The 20347-nt window shown below is 40.6% G+C and overlaps 1 protein-coding gene across 2 annotated transcripts in view; it reads right to left on the bottom strand.

The window, feature by feature from the left end:
• The window catches only part of LOC6584298 (chaoptin), a 242412-nt gene that overhangs the window by 153220 nt on the left and 68845 nt on the right, over positions 1-20347 (bottom strand). Inside the window, exon 3 of one of the 2 annotated variants that reach the window (XM_032732425.2) lies at positions 17596-17714. The exons of the other annotated variant lie outside the window; for it this stretch is intronic. The gene's annotated coding sequence lies outside the window, so the exon portion shown is untranslated. The remainder of the gene's footprint in view (positions 1-17595; positions 17715-20347) is intronic. 2 annotated transcript variants of the gene reach the window in all.

The following is a 20347-nucleotide window of genomic DNA, read 5'->3' as shown; positions in this document are numbered from 1 at the left end:
TCTCTCTCTCGAGATTCAGTGAGCTTTTCCTTACGGAAACTTGACGCTGTTCGCCATGGGCTTCCACTTTTTGTTTAATAACTTTTGTTTTATTGCTCCGATTACAATGCAATCTTCAGCATATTATCTGCATATTCTATATTATATTTTTCAATTTAGTACATAAGCAAACTCTTTTGCATATTGCCAAAATTTGAAATCAAACTTCAGTCAGAAGAATTTTATTGAATGATGAGCAAGTATTTAATCTTATATCAATTTGAAATGCATAAAAATGCATAATCAAAATCGATATCGCATAAAATATAAATGAAATCAAACTTCAAGTCCAAAGGCTTAGTAGATTCATTCCCATTAATCGGAAAGAGTTATCGATTGTTTGAAATAAATTTAAGCTGAGTTAGCCATAGGAAAACCAAACTATCTAAAAGGTTCATATAGGCCTTAATTGACTCCGCAGATTATGAATATACATACTCTACCACGCCTCCTTCTACTTGTGCAAAGCCCATTTAACATATCCTGAATCACATATAGATATATATGTTGAGTATAAATATTAAATTGCCTTCACCTGTTTGTTTTCTTACCTTTGCCCTAATACCATTTAGCTTAAGAAGACTTTTACAATTTCATTAGTATGTCTGGCATTGTCGCCCGAAGAAAAAGAATAACAAAGCAGATAATATGATGTCTTGTACAAGTATGTAATGATGTGTGTATGTGTGCGCCTACACACCTACATGCTTACATACATACATATGTGTGTCTACTTAGTTAAATATAGCTCTCAGTGTCTGTATGTCATTTCTATCGACTCGGCTTATCCCTCTGTGTAGGAAAGTCGCTCTGAGGCACCGTTCGTTGATTTCGTCAAGCTGAGCCTGAGATGAGACTCTACCCTGCGACCCGTGAGAAGCGGATATGCTATGCTCAAACGACTGTGTTTTGCAGTTAAAAAGTTTTCGCAAATGTGAGAGCTTTAATATTGGCTTTATACCATGGGAATGAACATAGACAAGCTTACGAAGTCATTGTGAGCATCATCGCCTAATTGAAATCTCTTTAAGATTTTATTTTATATAAATTCATTTCATTCTTTATTTAATAGATTGACTTAATAATTAAGCGCTGGCAATAGTAGAGTATTAGTATTATAGTAGACTATATATTACATAAAACTATTTTTGACTCAGATAACAATAAATACTAATGAATCTTTGCCACTTCCATATTCTATCATCTGTTCATTTCTAAGACAAAATATGGCTGGACAGTATAAAAGAGAAAACAAAAATTCCGTGAATCACATCTATATGAGATGAAGCTCTTTCGATTGATTCTTTTTTTACTTGCCTCTGTATTTACCAAGATTATTCCCCTTATCTAGAGACTTCATATTACACAGTTTCGCATTAGGTAGAGCTATTGCCAGTAACCAATTGAGAGTCTCTTGAAGAGTGGCTCCTGCATAAACTAGAGATTTTCTAAATTGTCGAGTATGGAGTTTTCTTAAGGCTCGATTCTGTATTGATTACTGTTTTCACCATTGTCTAATCTCTTCTCTTTAATACCCGCTTTTGTATTAACTAGAGATTTATTACAATCGAGACTCGCTTTTATGTAGCTTTGCTCATAAGTCTCTCCACAGTCTTAATTAGATATATTTTCGTTGTCGAATCTGAAGTCTCTTTCATATTAGCTTAGCTTAGCTTTTTTTGTGATTGCTGAATCTGGAGTTTACGTAAGACTCGCTTCTTTCTGTGTTAATGAGAGCTTTTCCCATTGTCTCTTAAAGACTCTCCGCAGGCTTAACTAGAGATTTGTTCGCTGTCTAATCGAGAATCTCTTAAAGACTCCAATCTGTCTTAACTGAAGCTGTTCGCACTGTCTCATCTAGAGTCTGGTCTAGTCTCCCTTCCATAGATCTGCGTTAAGCGATTTAATACAACTGAATTGTGTCGGAAGCTCTAAGTAAGATATCCATCAAGTCAATGACTGTGAAAGGTCGTTCAACACTTTGACTTGGCCCGCTTCCGTTCAGCACTATATATACTCATTAAAGTCTATCTCTCTCTCTCTCCCTCTCTCTCTCTCTCTCTCTCTCTCTCTCTCTTTCTTTCTTTGTCTTTCTCTCTCTCTCCCTGTGTGTTTAACTGTTTTTGGCAACGACACGCAAAATGTTGAAATCGAGTTATGACAGCAGAACAAGCAAAGTCCTCTTCCCTTCCAGCCCCTCACTCCGATTGTGCAATGCCCCACCCAAGCAGTCATTGTCACTCGTACGCTCTGTTTGCCAACTTGTTCCTGTCTGTCTCTCTCTGTGTGTGTGTGTGTGTACATGTGTGTGTGTGTGTGTGTGGACGCATAAAATCAGATATCAAAAATTGTTTACAAATAATTTAATAGCCACAAAGCGCGCGCGCTCCATCCATTTGAAGGCCCACGGCGTACACACACGCACGAACACACACGCACACGCACACGCAATCATAAATCGGCTTTGTTGACCAGCACATACACGCACACACACACACACATTCATATTGGTGTATCGCTGGCTTATGGCACCAACTGCGGTCAGAGCGAAATCGCCGAAACAACAAAGGACCCGCTGACCACTCTCTCAGCATGTGTGTGTGTGTGTGTGTGTGTGCTAGTTGGTCATAAATAAAATGTTAGTCCCAGGCACAGTTTTGGGGTGGGGGGTGACAGCGGGCGGGGGGAAAGCGGGATGCGGATGCGACTACACGACATTAGGCCGAATTAATGCGCGCAAGGACTTAAGTCGCAAATTTATTTCTATTCAACATACAAGACAAAACGATGAACGGCCCCACAAAACAAGTAGAGCCCAACCCCAAGCCGGGCGTGCCTCTGTCTGCGTGTGTATGTGTGTGTGTGTGTGTGTGTGTCCACATTTTGGCATGACAGTGGAAATCCGGCGATAAATGTTACCAGCAAATGTGCGTGCCTTCGGAATAGTCCGGCCGAGCAGGCCGTACGGAATCAGCAGCCAGAAGTCAGCACTGCTAGGCAGGGGCTGCCGGAGAGTGGGCGGGCCGAGGCGTATATGGTAACTAGAACAGTTTAGGTGCTGCTGCTGCTGCTGCTGCTGCTGCTGCTGTTAGCTGTTGTCCATCTGGCCTGGCCATTGGCTGCTCTGCGTTAATTTGTGGACAAATTTGTGCGCCGCAACGGAAGTTTCCAAGTGGTTGGCAACGGAGTCGACAGCGCCTTGTTGCCCATTGTCTGGCCTAATCCAATGGATCAGCAATCGATAATGAAGTTGCCGAAAAACACACGCGCCGGCGTCATAAGTTAGCCCCATTCCCAACAAATCGACTTAGTCGGAAGCTGGCTGGCTGCAGGGCACCAGGCGGGATGGTGGTTGGGCGGTTTCGGTGTTTGGGTGGTTGGGTGATTGGGTGGTTGGGTGGTGCGTGGCGTGTTCAAGTGTGCCGTCGATTTGTTTGCTGCAAATCCAGTTATCGACGAGCTTGGGGCCGATACCGTATGATGATGTTGATGCTGCTGCTCGTTGACGTTAGCCGGGCACAATTTCAATTTATGTTAAGTGCTGGGCGAGGGGGAAACAATGGGGGGGGGGTAGGCGTAGGTATCTATATAGCATACGTTCCACGCTCGACCGACTTGGCCCGCAGGATGAGCACATTTTGTGCATTGATTCATGCATTTGCTTGCGGATGCGAATGCGGATGCGGATGCGAATTGGCGATTGGAAGCCAGGGCTGCAAATTGACTAATATATTGTATGCCATGCTTAGCCACAAAATGAAATTGGCAATAAGCCTAAGCACTGGCCCAGACTAGAGCTCCACCAAAAGCCCCGCCACAGCGCCGCTAAGCACCTTGCCTAATGCACTGAGCAGACTTACACTGGATCTGCCAGACCGTAAAAAACACATCATAAAATAAGGTAATAGTTGAAGTCGATGTGGCAGACCGGATAAGTGTTCAATATTGTTCTCAGCTATGCTCTATGTTCGTGTAAAAATAATATAGATATGTACTTATACATATGTACATATGTGAATACTTAGGGCCTAGCTTTGAGTAAATTTAATTAAAATACAAATAAGAAGCAAGGGATAAAGCTTTTCAAATTATCTCCAAATTCATATGAGAACATTTCACTCATAGTTCTATCAACACCATAATAAGCATAGCTCATCAATAACTGTTTATTCTCTCTCGAAGCCTGCAAGTGAGTGTGTTTCACTTACACTCTTCTGTTTGAGTGGAATTGTTCACACTCTGAGAAAAACTCAGCAAACGACCAATTGAATTCGCTCTTTAAAGAGCTCGCTCGCGATCGGCTTTAAACCGTTATTTTGCTTTGCTTCACTTCGTTCGGAGACCAACTGTTTGGTTGAGTCAAATAAAGCAAAAAGTCTTTAGTATATGCATTGGTATGTATGCCAGAGCCTTGTATGTATGTATGCGTACGTGAATTGAGTGTGTGAATGTGTTCGTTCAAAGACCGCGTCACACGAATACTTCCACTCAAGGCGCTTAACACAACAGAAACAAAGACGAAAGGAGCGGAAGTATTTTGCTCAAAGCGAAAGCGAGAGAGTGAGATTTTTGCGGTTAAATTCGCAAATAGAATGTAGTTGTATTGGTAAGCCATGCTCAAAATTGCCGCAGCCGAAAAATTAAAGTCTGCATTTTAAAAAGCTTGTATTAGAATCGAAAAGGAAAGGAATAGACATGAATAGAAGGGGGCCCCAACTTGTTGGTTGCCTAGGGCTCTGTTGAGGGTTAATGCGACCCTGAGCAGATACAGAATAACTCGAATTAAGGCGAGTAGTAGAGGATAATATATCCAAATATAACCAAAATTAAAATCAAGCAGTGATATAAGCCGAATAGATATGTGAATACCATCAAAAGTATAATTGCTAAAAAAGTACTAATAATATAGTATATAATATAATAATAAATATATAATATAATATAAATGCCAAATATGATCTATGATCGATGCAACTATAACTAGTATTGACAATCAAAGTTAAGCGACAGGAGAAACCATGGGGCAGATGCACTATAGTTGACTTTGATGCTCTTAAACAGAATTCGGCTTGTCGTGATTTCTTTTGGATCAGCTGCTCGCTGATATTAAAGCCATAAAGCTGCTTGGCCCTCGAAAGGCAGCTGAAAATTTGATTAGGCTGGCAGCGTATTTAATTCGACTGGTCCTTGCGAGCGGCAAAATGAATTTGCAAAACTCGCAAATGAAATTTTTTTCCTCTTTTTTATACCCTGAACCCATTGAAAATGGGAAATCAGGGTATAATGGTTTTGTTGAAATGTATGTAACAGGCAGAAGGAGGCGTGGCAGACCCCACAAAGTATATATATTCTTGATCAGGGCGACGAGCTGAGTCGATTTGGCCCTGTCCGTCTGTCTGTCTGTCCGTCTGTCCGTCTGTCCGTCTGTCCGTATGTTTGAACGCGTCGATTTCCCAAGATATAAGAGCTAGAGACTTGAATTTTTTTTTAAAATGACCGTATATACAGCGCGGATGTCGAGTTTGCTTTTAAAATTCGATAAATCATCTCGTTATGTTTTTATCGAGTAAAAACATTCAAGTTCAAATCAGATGCCACTATAGCTAATTGTGAATGATTTTTCTTTTTTTTAAATTTCTCAAATATTCAATATAATATGTAGATCATATGCTGAAAGTTTCATTTAATTCCGTTCAGTCAAAAATTAATAAAAAATAATCAAATATTTGGCCAATTAACAAACGCACGTGCAGCAGCTACAACAGCATCGTATGCGTGTGCACACATACATTCAAACTTCTTCTAGAAACATTCGTTGAATCACATCAGCTGTTAGTTTCGTTTAGTTTTGGTAGATGGCGCAGCAGCAGTGAATCTATTTGAGTTTTGCCAGCGCCACTAGCAGGAGTGGGGTGGCCTAGTGTGTTACCTGCATGACGCTTGATCGAGAAGTCGCGGTTCGAATCCCGATCGATGCAACTGATGTTAATTTTTTTAAATTGTTTTAAAATATTCTTATATTTTCATAAATGAGTTTTCTATTTAATTTATATTTTTAAATACACCTAAATTGAAATTTTAACTATACTTTATGTGCGTTTTTAATAGTTTGGTTATTCTAGCAGATTCTTAGAATCACATCAGCAGTTAGTTTCGTTTAGTTTTGATAGATGGCGCTGCACCAGTGAATCTATTTGAGTTTTGTCAGCGCCACCAGCAGGAGTGAAGTGGCCTAGTGTGTTAGCTGCATGACGCATGATCGAGAAATTGTGGTTCAAATCCCGATCGGTGCAACTGATGTTAACTTTTTTAATTGTTTCAAAATATTTTTATATTTTATTAAATGAGTTTGGTATTTTATTTATATTTTTAAATACATCGAAATTTAAATTTCAGCCATACTAAATGGGCATTTTTATATGTTGGGTTCAGGGTAGTATCTAGTCGAGCACTCTCGACTAGAGTTTTCTTACTTGTTTTTTATTTTTATTTTTATTTATATTCACTTGGATGCGGGCGGGCCAAGGCTGTTAATGCAATAACAAGGCCAAATGCTAGGCATGAACTGTTGATGTTGCTGATAAAGTTGCCAACGAGCAGAGCAGAAGCTGTACGAGTGTGTGTATGTGTGTGTCTGTATGTGTGTGTCTGTATGTGTGTGTGTGTGTGTGTGGGCATGGCTTAACTTTCAATTCATTAGACCACAACAACGACGTGACAACTTTTGCAATGGCCAAACAAAAGCTAAATACAATCAACTGTAAACAAAAGCCGAAGTGACACACGAGCCTCGCCACACAGCTCCGACGCGAGGCGACGCAGGAGACGCAGCAGGAGGGGTGGCTGCGGGGGCAGCTGCGGGGGCCACAGTGCAGCAGCTAAGCAGCAAACGAAACTGAAACTGGAGCTGTAGTTAGAGACGGCGCAAGTTGCATTGGGGCGTGCCACTCCCCAAAATGAAAAGCAAAGACAAATTAGTTGCAAGTTGGCAGCGACTGCGACTGCGACTGCGACGGCGACGGCGACGTCGGCTTCTTTTGCAACTGCAAGTGGAAGCCGACTGCAAAAAGTTTTCTAGGCGCTGCCAAACTTATTCGCTACCTCACCCACCTCTCTCGCTCTCTATCCCTCTCTCTTTCTTTCGCTCGCCTTATCTAGTGCATTGTGCGCATTGTTTAAAGTTTGCGCAAATGTGAAATAGAATTGGACAGGCGAGCAAAAGGCGACGCTGCCAACGAGCGCCACTTGGCCGAGGCTAAAGTTTAGCCTGCTAAACCACCTCAACCCGCCCCTGTCTGCTTCTCCCTCTGCAGCTCATACTTTGTTTTTTTTTTTTATCTGTCTCTCTCTCTCTCTCTCTCTCTCTCTCTGTCTGTCTGTTACTCTTTAGTTTTATATTGTTATTGTTTGAAAGGCCACTTTGGCAACGCGCGAATTAGCCAAATAATAAATAAGTGCACGACAAAAGGCGGCAAAAGTATTTGAACTACAATGAAATTACTTGAGATGTGACAGCTCCTCTATTGTTGCTGTTGTTGTTGCTGTCGCAGCTATTGTTGTTGGTGTTGCCCTTTTGCCTAATACCTGGCAACTTGGCGATCTTGCCACGACTGTCAGCAGCAGCAGCAGCAAACCGCAACATTTTGTTGCACATACGGAAAAAACTTTAGTCATACTCGAGTGTGTGTGTGTGTGTGTGTGTGTGTTTGCTAGCTAATGTTCCCCAGTTGATGATTCTCGAATTTCTGTTCAACTTTTTATGCTCTCCTCGGGGTAGTGCATAGAGTATATAGGTCATAGAGTATGTAGGTAGCCTCATAAACTGGACATCTTGTGCCAAGTATTTAGTACAGTAAAATCCAACTCAACTTCGTATTTGCACGGGTCTTTACTTTTAAGGGATCACCAAGATATGGGAAAGCATAATCATTTATCTCCAACGATCGGCCGAAATGTTCGAGTTTTGAACGAAGATCCTAGCATGATCGATTTGTTATCCTGCTCTCTCTCTATCTCTATCTCTCTCTCTAACTTTCTCTGCCTCACTCTCTGTCTGCTTCTCTCTATCTCTCTTTGCCTCACTCTCTGTTTCTATCTCTCTCTTTCTGTCTCTCTCTCTGTCTCTCTCTCTCTCTCTGTCTCTCCCTCTCTTAGATCTTAGTAGATAGTGAGAGGCTATTGAGTCTAGAGACAACAAATTTGAAGCAATTGCCTTATTCTAGTCTTATAAAGGGAGAGTATTTAGATTTTCTCGATTTTATTTATTGCTTGAGAAGACTTGAAATTTTCCATTTAGAAAATCGTTTAGGCAAAACCTCTAAATGAGGCTGATCGTATAGTATAGGAGAAAATGAAAAAAGAAAGTAAAGTAGCCTATCATGAAGGAATTTAACAGATTACAAAGGTAGCTCAGGAAACTATCGAATGTCTTAAGAGTATTTGAGCAGTCATGAAAACTGACTTCGCAATACCCTAAAATACCCTAGGGAGACTTTCTCAATGTTTTCAAATTAGATTTCGAATGCAATTTCACACAGGGTATATTATAAGCGACTACACCCCATATGAGCAGCATCACTTGATAACTTCTATTTTGATTCTAGTTGTTAGTCTAGCTTCTTTCTACTTTTTCTTTTGGCATTAGCCGTTTTGCGTTGTTTGCTTAGCTGCGCTGTTGTTGGCCAGAAAGTTGGCTTATATTGAACAATGTGGAGGATTTTGGGTTGGCAGTCGGTGGGTTGCCTCGGTGGCTAGGCTTACAAGTTCTTTGGCCCTGGCCGGCTTGAGCTGACCAAATGTGAGCCCTAATTATTTGCTTGGCCTGCAGCTAGGGCTTCATTATGAACTCGCCTGCAGCGAGCGTGACCAAGATAAGAGCCTCAAACTTTGCTCAGCAACAGCAGCAAGAACGGAGGCTATAACAAGTAAACATTTTGGCTAAATGCACTTCACGTAAATGGCTGCAAATGGCGATAGAGATAGAAAGGGAGAGAGAGTGAGGGAGAGCGAGAGCGAGAGCGAGAGCTGGAGATAGGGGGGCAAAGATGTGACATTAGGAATAACAACAGCAGTCCGAGTCGGACTTCATCTTTAAGTTTCTTGCAATTAAACTTAATGCTTTACTAAAACTTAAACTCAAACTTTTCAATTTGTGGCTGCAAATCGAGTTCGCTTACCAGAAAAGAGATCAAAGACTGCAGACAGAATAACTTGAAGTAACAGAAGTATAGGTATCATATTTATATATCTAATATAAACTCATATCATTTTATAGATGTTTTTATTTTTTTGTGGAGGGGCCAATGCCCGGAGTACAAAATATGGAAATAAAATAGCAATGAGAGGGAATAGCGCTTAGTTTTACTATGGATACTATAAGTATGCCATTAGTTAGGCTACAGTCGAGCCCAGATAATTCGAAATGGCAAGAAGATCAATTTTGTTTCGACTTACAGAGAAATTATAATTATCGATAATTATCGAGAACGAATCTTTTTCAAAAAAATAATTTTTTTTTTCTTTATTTTTCGCGTTTTTTTATCAGACGGGGTACAAATTATCGAGAGTCGACTGTATAAAAATTGAGACTTGTCTAGAATGTCATAAAGAGAAGCAGAAGACAATGAAATTGAAGTCGAATAGCAAATCGAAAATATAATAGACGTGAAGCCTTTAAGAAGGTTTTTTTTTTATATATATATATTATCAGCTTAGCTTTTCTATTGATAGGAAAATCGAGTTTAGCTAAAACTCAACAATACACACATACATATGTGTGATTAATGTCAGTATTTTATTTGTAACTTTTTAAATTGAGCTTTTTCGTATATAAATATCAAAGCTAACGAATTATATCTGGTGGTTCTATCCATGATCTATAGTCGAAAAATTGCAAAAAGTTGCCTAATTAATCGATAATTTCTTAACATAACTTTCGATAGGTAGCATTGATAGGTAATAGAACAACTTAATTAAACAGAAACAATCGATTTATATAAATAGATAATGGAATACCCCAATTACGTTTATATATGATTGAGCAAAGCTTTGCTTAAGGGAAATCTTCTTTAACTGTCAGCTCCGTCTGCGGAGCTTTCACTGCTGCGAGGCTCCCCCAGTTCAGTCGAGGCAGCTAAACCGCTAACGCTTAAGGGCTTTGTGTAGTAGCACAATCTCTGGGTCAATCGCCCCTCGGGCAATCATTTCGCACCGCAAATCTATGCAGTTGTGTCTTTATCTCGCGCTTAGCTCGAGTGCAGCTCAATTGCAAAATATTTCCATGCGTTTGCATGCAGTGGTGCGGTAGTGGTGCGGTAGTGGTGCGGTAGTGACGGTGTCAACATTGTTAGATTAGTGTCCCATCAAATTAGGGAGAAGCAGCCAGAAGGGACGAGCTCTATTCAGACAGGACAAACGGTTAAAGCCATTGTTATCCTGTCATTCACGCTGACCGCACATACACACACACACACACACACGCGCGCGAATACAGCGTGTGAGGCAAATGCTTTAAATAGCTGTCGAGGGCAGGCGGTGCTGGACGGCGCTAGACGCGAGGCCGAATAAAAACTAAAAGCGGATACACACAATGTTCTTAATGAATATTTCATGAACATCCTGCGAGCCACGCTGAGCTTCACACCTGCCCCTGCACCTGCACCTGCACCTGCACGTGCACGTGCACCTGCCCGGGCCCGGGCCCGGTTAGCTGCGGATGCGTTTAAATGCGCCACTTGGCAGCTGAAAGATGCGCTGCGAGACAGTCAGAGAGACAGAGAGGCGCACAGACAGAGAGAGACTAACGGAGAGGGCAAGTGGTGAGTGAGTCACCTAAGTGCAGCACTAACTTCATTTGTGCACGCAAAGCCGCAGCTGGCGGCGCGGCAAGCGTGGCGTATGCGTAATGCAAGCTCTAAAGGCTGCGTCAAAACAACTCACAAGGCTGTGCAAAGCGAAACTCATCCAAGCTAGCGACCCACCCAAACCACTCGAACCACCACCGACCCACTCGAGCCACACCACACAATTTGTATGCACTGCATGGAGCACACGATGTTCAGCTCGGCGACTGTTTCTCTCTTTGTTTCCCTACCTCTTTCTCTCTTTGTTTCCCTTTATCATTCTCTCTCTCTCTCTCTGTCTTCCTCTCTCTCTTTCTAGTCTCATTAAACGGAAGTTGAGTGCTTTGGTAATTTGTAGCAAATTGTGAAAATTTTGTTGTTATTATTATCATAGATCAATTGCAATAGTAGATCGAGCAATGAATGATGAATTACTGAATGAATGAATCAATGAATGAATTAACCCGCTTAAGCATGTCATAGTATTTACAATTTATTTTATTAAATATTTATCTATGAGACATCAGAGTAAAAAATAAAATCAAATTAATCAGAATATAAAATAAAAAAAAAAAAAGTTTTAATAAATTCTATTCATTTTCCCTCTCTCTCTTTTATTCTGCCCCTACACATATATATGTCTATCGCTCCCAATTCGTATCTATCTCTATCTCTATTAGCCTCTCTATATCATTGTCTCACTTCTCTCTGTCTCTCTCTCTCTCTCTCTCTCTCTCTCTCTCATTCTCATCTATCAATCAATCTTCCTTTCTGTCTCTCTCTATTTGTCTTCCTCTCTCTATTTTTCTCAATCCATCCACTCTCCCTCTATATTTATCTCTCTATCTTTCCAAATTTATTTATCAATCTCTCCTACCTCGTCTATTCCTCTCTCTTTCTCTCTCTCTTCTCTCGTTCTCTCTCTCTTTCTCTATCTCTATCTCTTTCTCTCTTTCTCTCTCTCTATACATCTCTCTCTTTCTCTCTATACATCTCTCTCTTACTCCCTTACGCTTACTCTAGCGCTTTCTCTCTCCCTCTCGCCCTCACACCCTATTTCCCTTCCCTTTTGCCTCATTCAGATTTCCCATTTCCACGTGCAAAACCATATCATTTCTTTTTTCAATTTATAGTTCTATTATTTCTCTTATTTCCTTTAAGTTCTACTACTATTTTTTCGCATCTTATTTTGCTTATGCCGAATGCTAGCTGCTTGTTCTGGAAATTAAGCTTTGAAAAATGGCTTGCTTGTTCACTCCCTCTCCCTGTCCCTCCACCTCTCTCTCTCTCTCTCACACACACACACACTCACACAGACAGATACATTGGCCATACATAAGTATTTAGAAAATTACTTTCATTCGTGCTTCGTTTGGCTCGTTACTGGGAATGCCCCGGCAACTGGTTGGGGTTTCCCCCTTTCGCCTCGTCCCTACTTTGCCCCCGAGCAGCAATTCTGCTGCGTAGTTTTTGTGGCATTACAAAAGCATTTTCATTTGTATTTAGCTGTCGCTCTCTACTCTATCTCTTTCTCTCTCTTACTCACTCACTCTATCTCCCTCTCTCTCACACTCACTGTGTCTGTCTGTCTGCTCACTCTATGGCTTTTTGGACTAGCCCATTATCAACGTTCCCTTTGCAAGAACTCTTTCCTTTCTCTCTCTCCCTCTCCCTCTCTCTCTCTGTCTTTTTTTTTTTTTTTTGACGCCATTCCTGGCTGCCTTGTGTTCCTGTGGTTGTTGTGCGTTGCCGTTGCTATTGTCGTTGTTGCATTTGTAAACTACAAAAATGAAATTAAGTTCACACTTTGTCATGTGGGGACATTTACGGTTTTTAATTGTTTTGAGCTGAGGAGCTCTGGCAACGGTGGCAACGAGAGGGGAGTCAGTGGCAAGGGGGGCAGGCACCAAGCGGCGTTGAATGCGAAGCGCTCCGACTAGAATGGAGTCCACATAAGTTGAGGAATGTTGCGCACTTTTTGGGAACAAAGCAGACTCTTGGCTCTGCTCTGCTCTGCTCCCCTTCCCGACCCGCCTGCCGCCACTCTCCTCCTGTCACGCACACCATGCCCAAAAAAGCTGAAGCTGATGCCTTCTGCCTTCTGCCCATTTTACCCCCTTCGCTGGCGTCCTGTTTTGCCTTTCATCTTGGAAATTGAGTAATGAATGCTTTCATGTCTTCATCGTCATCATCAACGCTGAGTTTGTTATAAATTTCACTTGTGTACATTTATAATTTCGTTAAATATTTGTTGTGCCTGCATGTGCGTATGTATATGTATGTACGTGTGTGTGTCTGTCTGTGTGTCTGTCTGTGTGTGTGCACGAATGCTCGTTTGCTTTTCTAATTAGAAAGTATTTTCTGCACATTGTCTAAATGAAGGACCCTGTCAAGGACCCCTTGAATGCCACTTCGGATTGCTCGGCCCCACTTGAATTATGCAATTCAAGTGCAGAAGCTGCATGCCATAAATGTTTTTGCGGTTAATTAACTGCATTCATTACAAGCTGCTGCCAAGCATGCCAACTTTAAGCTCAGGGATAAAATAAAAATAAGAGATAAAATATACAAGATAAAAATTGCCCCCGACACCGTCAATGGCATCAGCAATGCCCACCGAGGTTATTCATTTGTGAGATAGATGGATGAAATGTCGTCCTACTCAGTCGATAGCAGAAGCAACGATAGATCGACAGTCGGCTACGATAGTATCGATTCTGGAATCCAACTACATATATTGATATGCATGAAATTATATATGTATACTCCCACCAGCGCCAGTTTGTCCGATGGTATCGACTAACAGCTATCGATTTCAGTTATACTACATCATATGCTATTCCATCTCCTGTTACTTATAGACATATCAATGGAGTGGGGGTGGGAAACTATCGACAGTGTTGCCATTTGCCATTTACGATGTTTTGATAGCATAACCTCGAAACAATCGATATCAGGTTTATTTTTTAAGCTTCTACCAAATCTTTTGAACTTTTTCTCATACCATTTTTATACCCTGAACCCATTTTCAATGGGAAATCAGGGTATAATGGTTTTTTTATATCTTAAATTTTCTTAAATTTTGTACATTGTTTGTATCCAATTCAAGTGATTCGAAACTGATAGTATACATATCAGCAAAAAAAAAAAAAGATCGACAGTGGCACAGTATGGTAAAAATTCGATACCTCGCTAGTGCTATCGATAGTTTAATTTCCCCAGCTGCATTTGCAATATTGAAGCTGCTGTTAACCCACATTCCATAGTCCTTGGTTCAGCTCCTTATCCGCTGATCACTTAATGTTAATTGCCCCATAATACTCAGCAGTTGATTAAAAGTCGTAATACGAGTTCCGTTTGAGTTTTAAGCTGATTTTTTGTCCCTCTTTAGCTTTTCTTTTTAAAGGTAAAACTGGATGCTGCGCTGAGCAGCGCATTTAATTCTTGCCGTCATTTATTTTTCTCTTAGCGGGAAATTTTGTAATTTTTTTCGGTTGCCGTTTTCCTGATTCACTTTTGGCGGCTGCTGCTGCTGTTGCTGTTGCTGTTGCTGCTGCTGTTGCTGTTCGGCGGCTCATCGACTTGTAATCGCATTTCGGATGAAGAAACCAATTTCGCAGCAGATTTACATTCGCCTGGGCTTTTTGCTGGCCGCGACGAGATTTCGGCCCCAGCAGCCAGCCATATAGCAGTCGTCGTCCCCGTCGACGTCGTCGTCTGGCCGCTTATCTGACGCCTCTGACATAATATATAGCACAGTTTTTGTTTGGGCTTTTGCCGCAGATGCCGACGCCCAGAAATGAGGTTTGCCCGTCCGCAGCCGCAGCAGTTACCTAATTTTTTCGCCTCTCGCCTGACTTCTTCTTCTTCTTCTTCTTCTGCTGCTCATCCTCATCCCCTCATCAGCTATCGCGTTGCTTGGCCATGTTTTGGGTTTTGTTCTTGCCAAAGAGCACTGGAACCTGGCACTGACTAAGTGGAAAGTGGAAAGCGCATAGAGATCCGCATCACATGAAAAACTTATTTGGAAATCTAGAAAAGGATTTCTGCCATGCTGTGGCCACGTGGAGATGCGCAACTTGATCCAATTATCAAGCTGGATAGATCTTAGATTCAAATGACATGGAAACTAATTAGAGATATGAAAAGTGAAATTAAACAAAAGCTGACAGTCGACAATTTGCCCAGGATAAAGGATAAGGATGCCGTTGATATTTGTTTGCTAGCGACATTTGTGATTTCGTGTTGGTTTAAGTCAATTCGAGTAAATTAGAGATGCTCGAGATTTGAATTTTATGAATGCCCAAATTTGTATATGTATATTGGCTTATATTATTTTATTTTTTTATTTATTTATTTTTATTAATATTTATTTATTTAATTACCTTTTACTTACTTTTTTTCTTTGGTTGTAAAATGTAATTAATTGATTAGTCAGAGCTGTCCAAGCAAGTGCATCTGCACGTAGTCAAACGACAGTCAGTTCCACCTACAAACAAACATGCACACATACACACTACATATGCATATGTATATGTATGCATATGTGCTCTCACACTACGAGCTGCAGCTTAGCTTCATAGCATGGCAAGCCTTTTCGTGATGTTGCTATACTCTTCTTTCAGTAGCTAAGAAACGGGATCTCTTTCTCTCTCTCTCTCTCTCTCTCTCGATACAAATATCCACTTTCGTACGCTGCAACTTGTGCATGCATACATATAAATATTTGAGTGAGTGAAAGCAAAGTAGTCTTTTTACGCATTGCATGGGCACCAACCACTTCGGCTGAACGTGTGCTCTTCGTACGTTCAGCCGAAGTAGCTTTTTTAAAGCTTTTCTCTCAGATTTTAGCCGATCAAGCTCAAAGTAAAGAAGACGACCAAATACGAAGCTGAGAGAGAATAAATGAGCGAATTTGGTTAGTTGAAATCATATGTGTGTAGATGTGACATCTGTGTATACATACATGCATGTACATATGTAGGTATACGTGCACGAATGTATTTTGGTGAGTTGATAGGATTTGTTGAAAAGGTGACATCTGCATATGTACATACATGGGCACACACATATGCACATGTATATGTATGCATAATAAAGAGTACAACTAAAGCTCAACTAAGTCAACAAACGAAAAACGAAAAAAAAAGCAAACAAAATCTTATGAAGTGGAAGCTTTGTTCGAAATTTAATTCGTTCGCTTTCATATTATCTCTAAATTTTAAATAAAAAATAAATAAATTGAATGAAATAATTAAATCAATATTTTAATTAAATTTAATAAAATATGTACGGTAAATAGCTATTATTTTATATAGAGGTATAATGCTATAAAGAATGCCGCACACGCACACAGACACAGCAAACTCAATTAGTATAAGCCAGAAAAACAAAAATACGCAAATATCTTTTGATGAGGAGGCAAAGTGATTTATTCACGTGCTGATAGATTTTCCATAAATATTGAAACTTTTCACCAATAATAGGATTAAGTAGAGCTGTGTAAGTAAATTATGAATGGCAAATAGTAATTTGATTGTGTGCCTAGACCCTTTAATTCATGGCCAGGTATGACGGCAGCTTCTCAGTTTGGCTATTAATATGACCACAATCGATACATGTGTGTGTGTGTGTGTGTGTGTGTGTGTGTGTGTGTAACTAGCTACATGCAGTCGGTCCATGGTATTTGGTATTTGGAATTTAAGGCCAATTTGTGGCACGGCTCATTTGGCTACGCTGCCGACAAGGATCGCACAACATGGGCTACGCAACAGCTGTTGCTACATGGCTCGACACGGCTTGGCATTTGCACCCATTCCAAATGCCAAATGCCATTCGCCATTCGCCAGCCCCACGCTTTCCTCCACGCCCACCCGCCTGCCACTCCCCCCACACTCAGCATGCGTAAGCATTTGATTTCAAAACATTTAAAACTGTGTTGTTGGGGGCTGCCACTGGGCTTGGGGCTGGGGCTGGTTGCCACACCCCTCTGTCATAAAAACGAAAGCTGAATAAACCGCTTATTGTGCCACAATGTCTACCCCGCTTCGTCGCGCCCCCCTCTCCACACCGCCGTGCGACGTCTTGCAATGATTAATTTATTGAAATTTGTGCTTATTGCGATTGCCAAATTTATGCTTTACGTTTTATTTGGACAAGCGATGCCGATAATTTGTCAAAAAGTCGTAAATTATAATATTACATGGAGCATAAGGGATGGAGGGGCGGACTCTGTCAAGTGGGCGTGCCAAACAATTGTTAAGCATTTGCGGAGCGAAAAGACAAGAAAAGTCTGGCAAAGCTACAAAAATGACTCAGAAGTTGTAAGTTGCATGTGGCATGCAGCATGTTGCATGTTGCTTAGCACACACACACACACACCCACACACACACAGGCATATGCATATGCATATTTCACATAATTGAAACAATGCGCTTTAATGATGAATTATTAAAGTCGCAAAGCCAAATGTAAATTAAAGTTCACTTGAGCGAGAGAGAGAGAGGGAGAGAGAGAGAGGAAAAGAGTGAGAGAGACACTTTTACCTGAATGTAAGCGTGCGTAATCAGTTTTTACTTCGTGCAATTGAATTGGCGCCCGAGCGCCCAGCCGCCCACTTGGAGCTCGAGTCCAGCTCTGATTTCCATTGGCGCTCGCTGCATTTCTTTTGCAATGTTTTTTTAATGTTTAATGCAAGGCTTAATTTGTACTCACTAATGGATTTCAGAGCGCAATGCGCTGCATTCAATATTATCAATTACGAGACGCCGTCAATAACTCAGCTGCAGTTGCCACTGAATGTTGCACGGCGAGTGTTGCGCGTGGCACGTTGACTGCAAAAATGAAATAAAATAAAATTAATTATGACACACACACACACACACACACACACACACACACATACAAAAGAAAATACATTTGAGCTGAGCTCTTCAAACGTAAAGTTGGCAATTGTTTCCCATTTAGCAAAATGTCTCCGGCACTTTTATTGATTCAATTTAATTAGGCTGCCCCTGCTGCTCCTGCTGGTGCTGCCACTCCTGCTACTCCTGCTGCTGTGGGCCAGGCCAAAACGCCAGCCGCTCAAATGGCTTGTCATAAATTTAGGCAACTAAACACAGTTCATTTTTCATTGGCAAATCGAACAACATGAAATTCAACTAATTTGCACACTTTTGCCGCCAAGCCAAATGCAGCGAGCCCAAAATGAAAAACGTGCCCCCAAAAAAAAAAAAAGAAGAAGAAAAACAAAATAAGATGGAGCAAAAACTGACTGAAAGCGAGCTGCCAATAAAATAAATTAGCGCCATTAGCTTGCTCACAATGATGAACACTCGAAAGTGTAGCCAGGCAGAGCTTCACACACACACACACACACACACACACACACACACACACACACACACACACAGGCGTGCTTGTGTGTGGGCAGAAGTATTGCTGTCGGCCATCGTATTATTAGCCCCAAGCAGCGCAACTAGCTTTAACAGCAGTTAGAGCTTAATCTCAGATCTTGAAGTCAGCATTTTCTATGGCCGTACAAACTGAGGAATGATGTTATTCCCTTTAGTTCAACATACTCTGAGCATTTGCCCATTTAACTATTACCCTAGTTAAAGACTCAAACTAAGCTTCATCATTAGGTTGCTCCTCAGAGCAGTAAAAGTTATGTCTAAGCTGGGTTTCTACTAGAACCGGAAAAACTATCGGTAGTCACTCCATTCGATGATTTCTTGCATAAGTTACGACCAACGATACTATCGTAAACGCCTGGCTGATCATTCTCTCTATTATAATATATATAAATTATAACAATATTTAAATAATAAAAAATATTCATCACATTTTAAAATATTTTGGAAAATTGTTAAAATATTTTACAAAATAATAATAATAATAATAATAATATTATTATTATTAAAAATATAATAAAATTATTATGATTATTATTATTATTTTTTTTTTTTTATTTATTTATTTATTTTTTTTATTTATTTACTTATTTAAATATTTATTTTTTATATATATTGAATACAAAATTATGTAATAAATAATTTTCAAAAATATTTAATTATTTATTGTTTATTTAATTTTAAAAATATTGATGATAGAGAAATTATAAAATGTATTTATTTAAATATTTACATATACTAAAAAAATAAACAAAGTCATTGTTTTCTTCAGACTAATTAGGCGTAAAAGAATACGTTTTTCAGTTATACAGCTGATAAAACGATATATCAGCATCGCATAAAAATCAAAGGATCTATCGCAAAAATTAATCAGAATATCAAACAGCATAAGCAGCAACAATATCTGGAGTCTTTTCAACAGCGAACAGCGAGAGAGAGAGAGAGAGAGAGAGAGAGAGAGAGAGAGAGAGAAAGAGAGAGTTAGACTCTGACATAGTATTAGTGCCATTTATGAGTTGTCTCTTTAAACTGAAGAAGTTTCAGCGATATGTGAAGACCCACAGCATCAGCAGACCGTGAATATCAATCGATACTATTGGTCTGCCTGCCATCGATAGTTGTTAACAGCTCCAGTGCCCACCTCAATGGCAATGGAGCTACAATGGAGTGTAGAATGCAATCGTATGCCATGCACCGCGCAACGCCGGTTAATCTCTGCTCGCTGCCGCTGCTCAACTGTCTGCAGTTGGTTCGCATGCAAAAATGAGTTCGCATGCAGCTTTCTGACATTCAAAGGGTTAATTGCACAAATGAGCACGGAGGAGAGCATAAATTTATGTATGCATGTGTGTGTGTGTGTGTGTGCGTGTGTGGGAGTCAGCAACTATTTGTAGCTGGTGGCAATGCGTCGGCGAGCCAGATACTCTAAGTGGGGCGCAATTATGCAGCGCTTTTAAATATAATTTTCTTGCACTGCGCTTTACACTCGCCCACAAAGCAAATGTGTGTGTGTGTGTGTGTATGACTGTCTGTGTGTGTGTGCAGAGTGCTTAAATAAACGACAACACTTGAAATAAATTGCAGGAAATCAAGTTAAATAAATTGCGCGAATGAACGAAACATCAGCGCCGCAAAATTAGTAGCAGTCGCAAGGACATGCCAACGACAAGTCGACGCCAGCATCGTTACCACACACACACACACACATACACACAATGAGAGACAGTTGAGTGTGTGTGTGTGTGTGGTAAAAGAAATGATGCTGCTGTCTGCATGCTAGCTCGCTTTAGTCTGCATGGCAAACATTTTACTGAATTCTTTTGATTTGCCACTGATGAAATGCAGCGTCTACCACAGCACGCACACCCACACACACACACACACACTTAGACTCTCCCCCTCTCTGTCTGTCTGTGTGTGACAGTCAGCGCGTGGCTCTACGTGTCTGCTATCAATTACATGCAACAATAGCAAAAACAAATCACAACCGGCAACTGGCGACACCAGAGACCAAAAACCAACAACAACAACAACAACAACAACGACATCATTTC

The sequence above is a fragment of the Drosophila mojavensis genome, unplaced genomic scaffold (genome assembly GCF_018153725.1).
Source record: "Drosophila mojavensis isolate 15081-1352.22 unplaced genomic scaffold, ASM1815372v1 contig_136, whole genome shotgun sequence".
Taxonomy (NCBI): domain Eukaryota; kingdom Metazoa; phylum Arthropoda; class Insecta; order Diptera; family Drosophilidae; genus Drosophila; species Drosophila mojavensis.
Note: the sequence above shows the minus strand (reverse complement) of the source record. Positions and strands in the feature narration are given on the sequence as shown.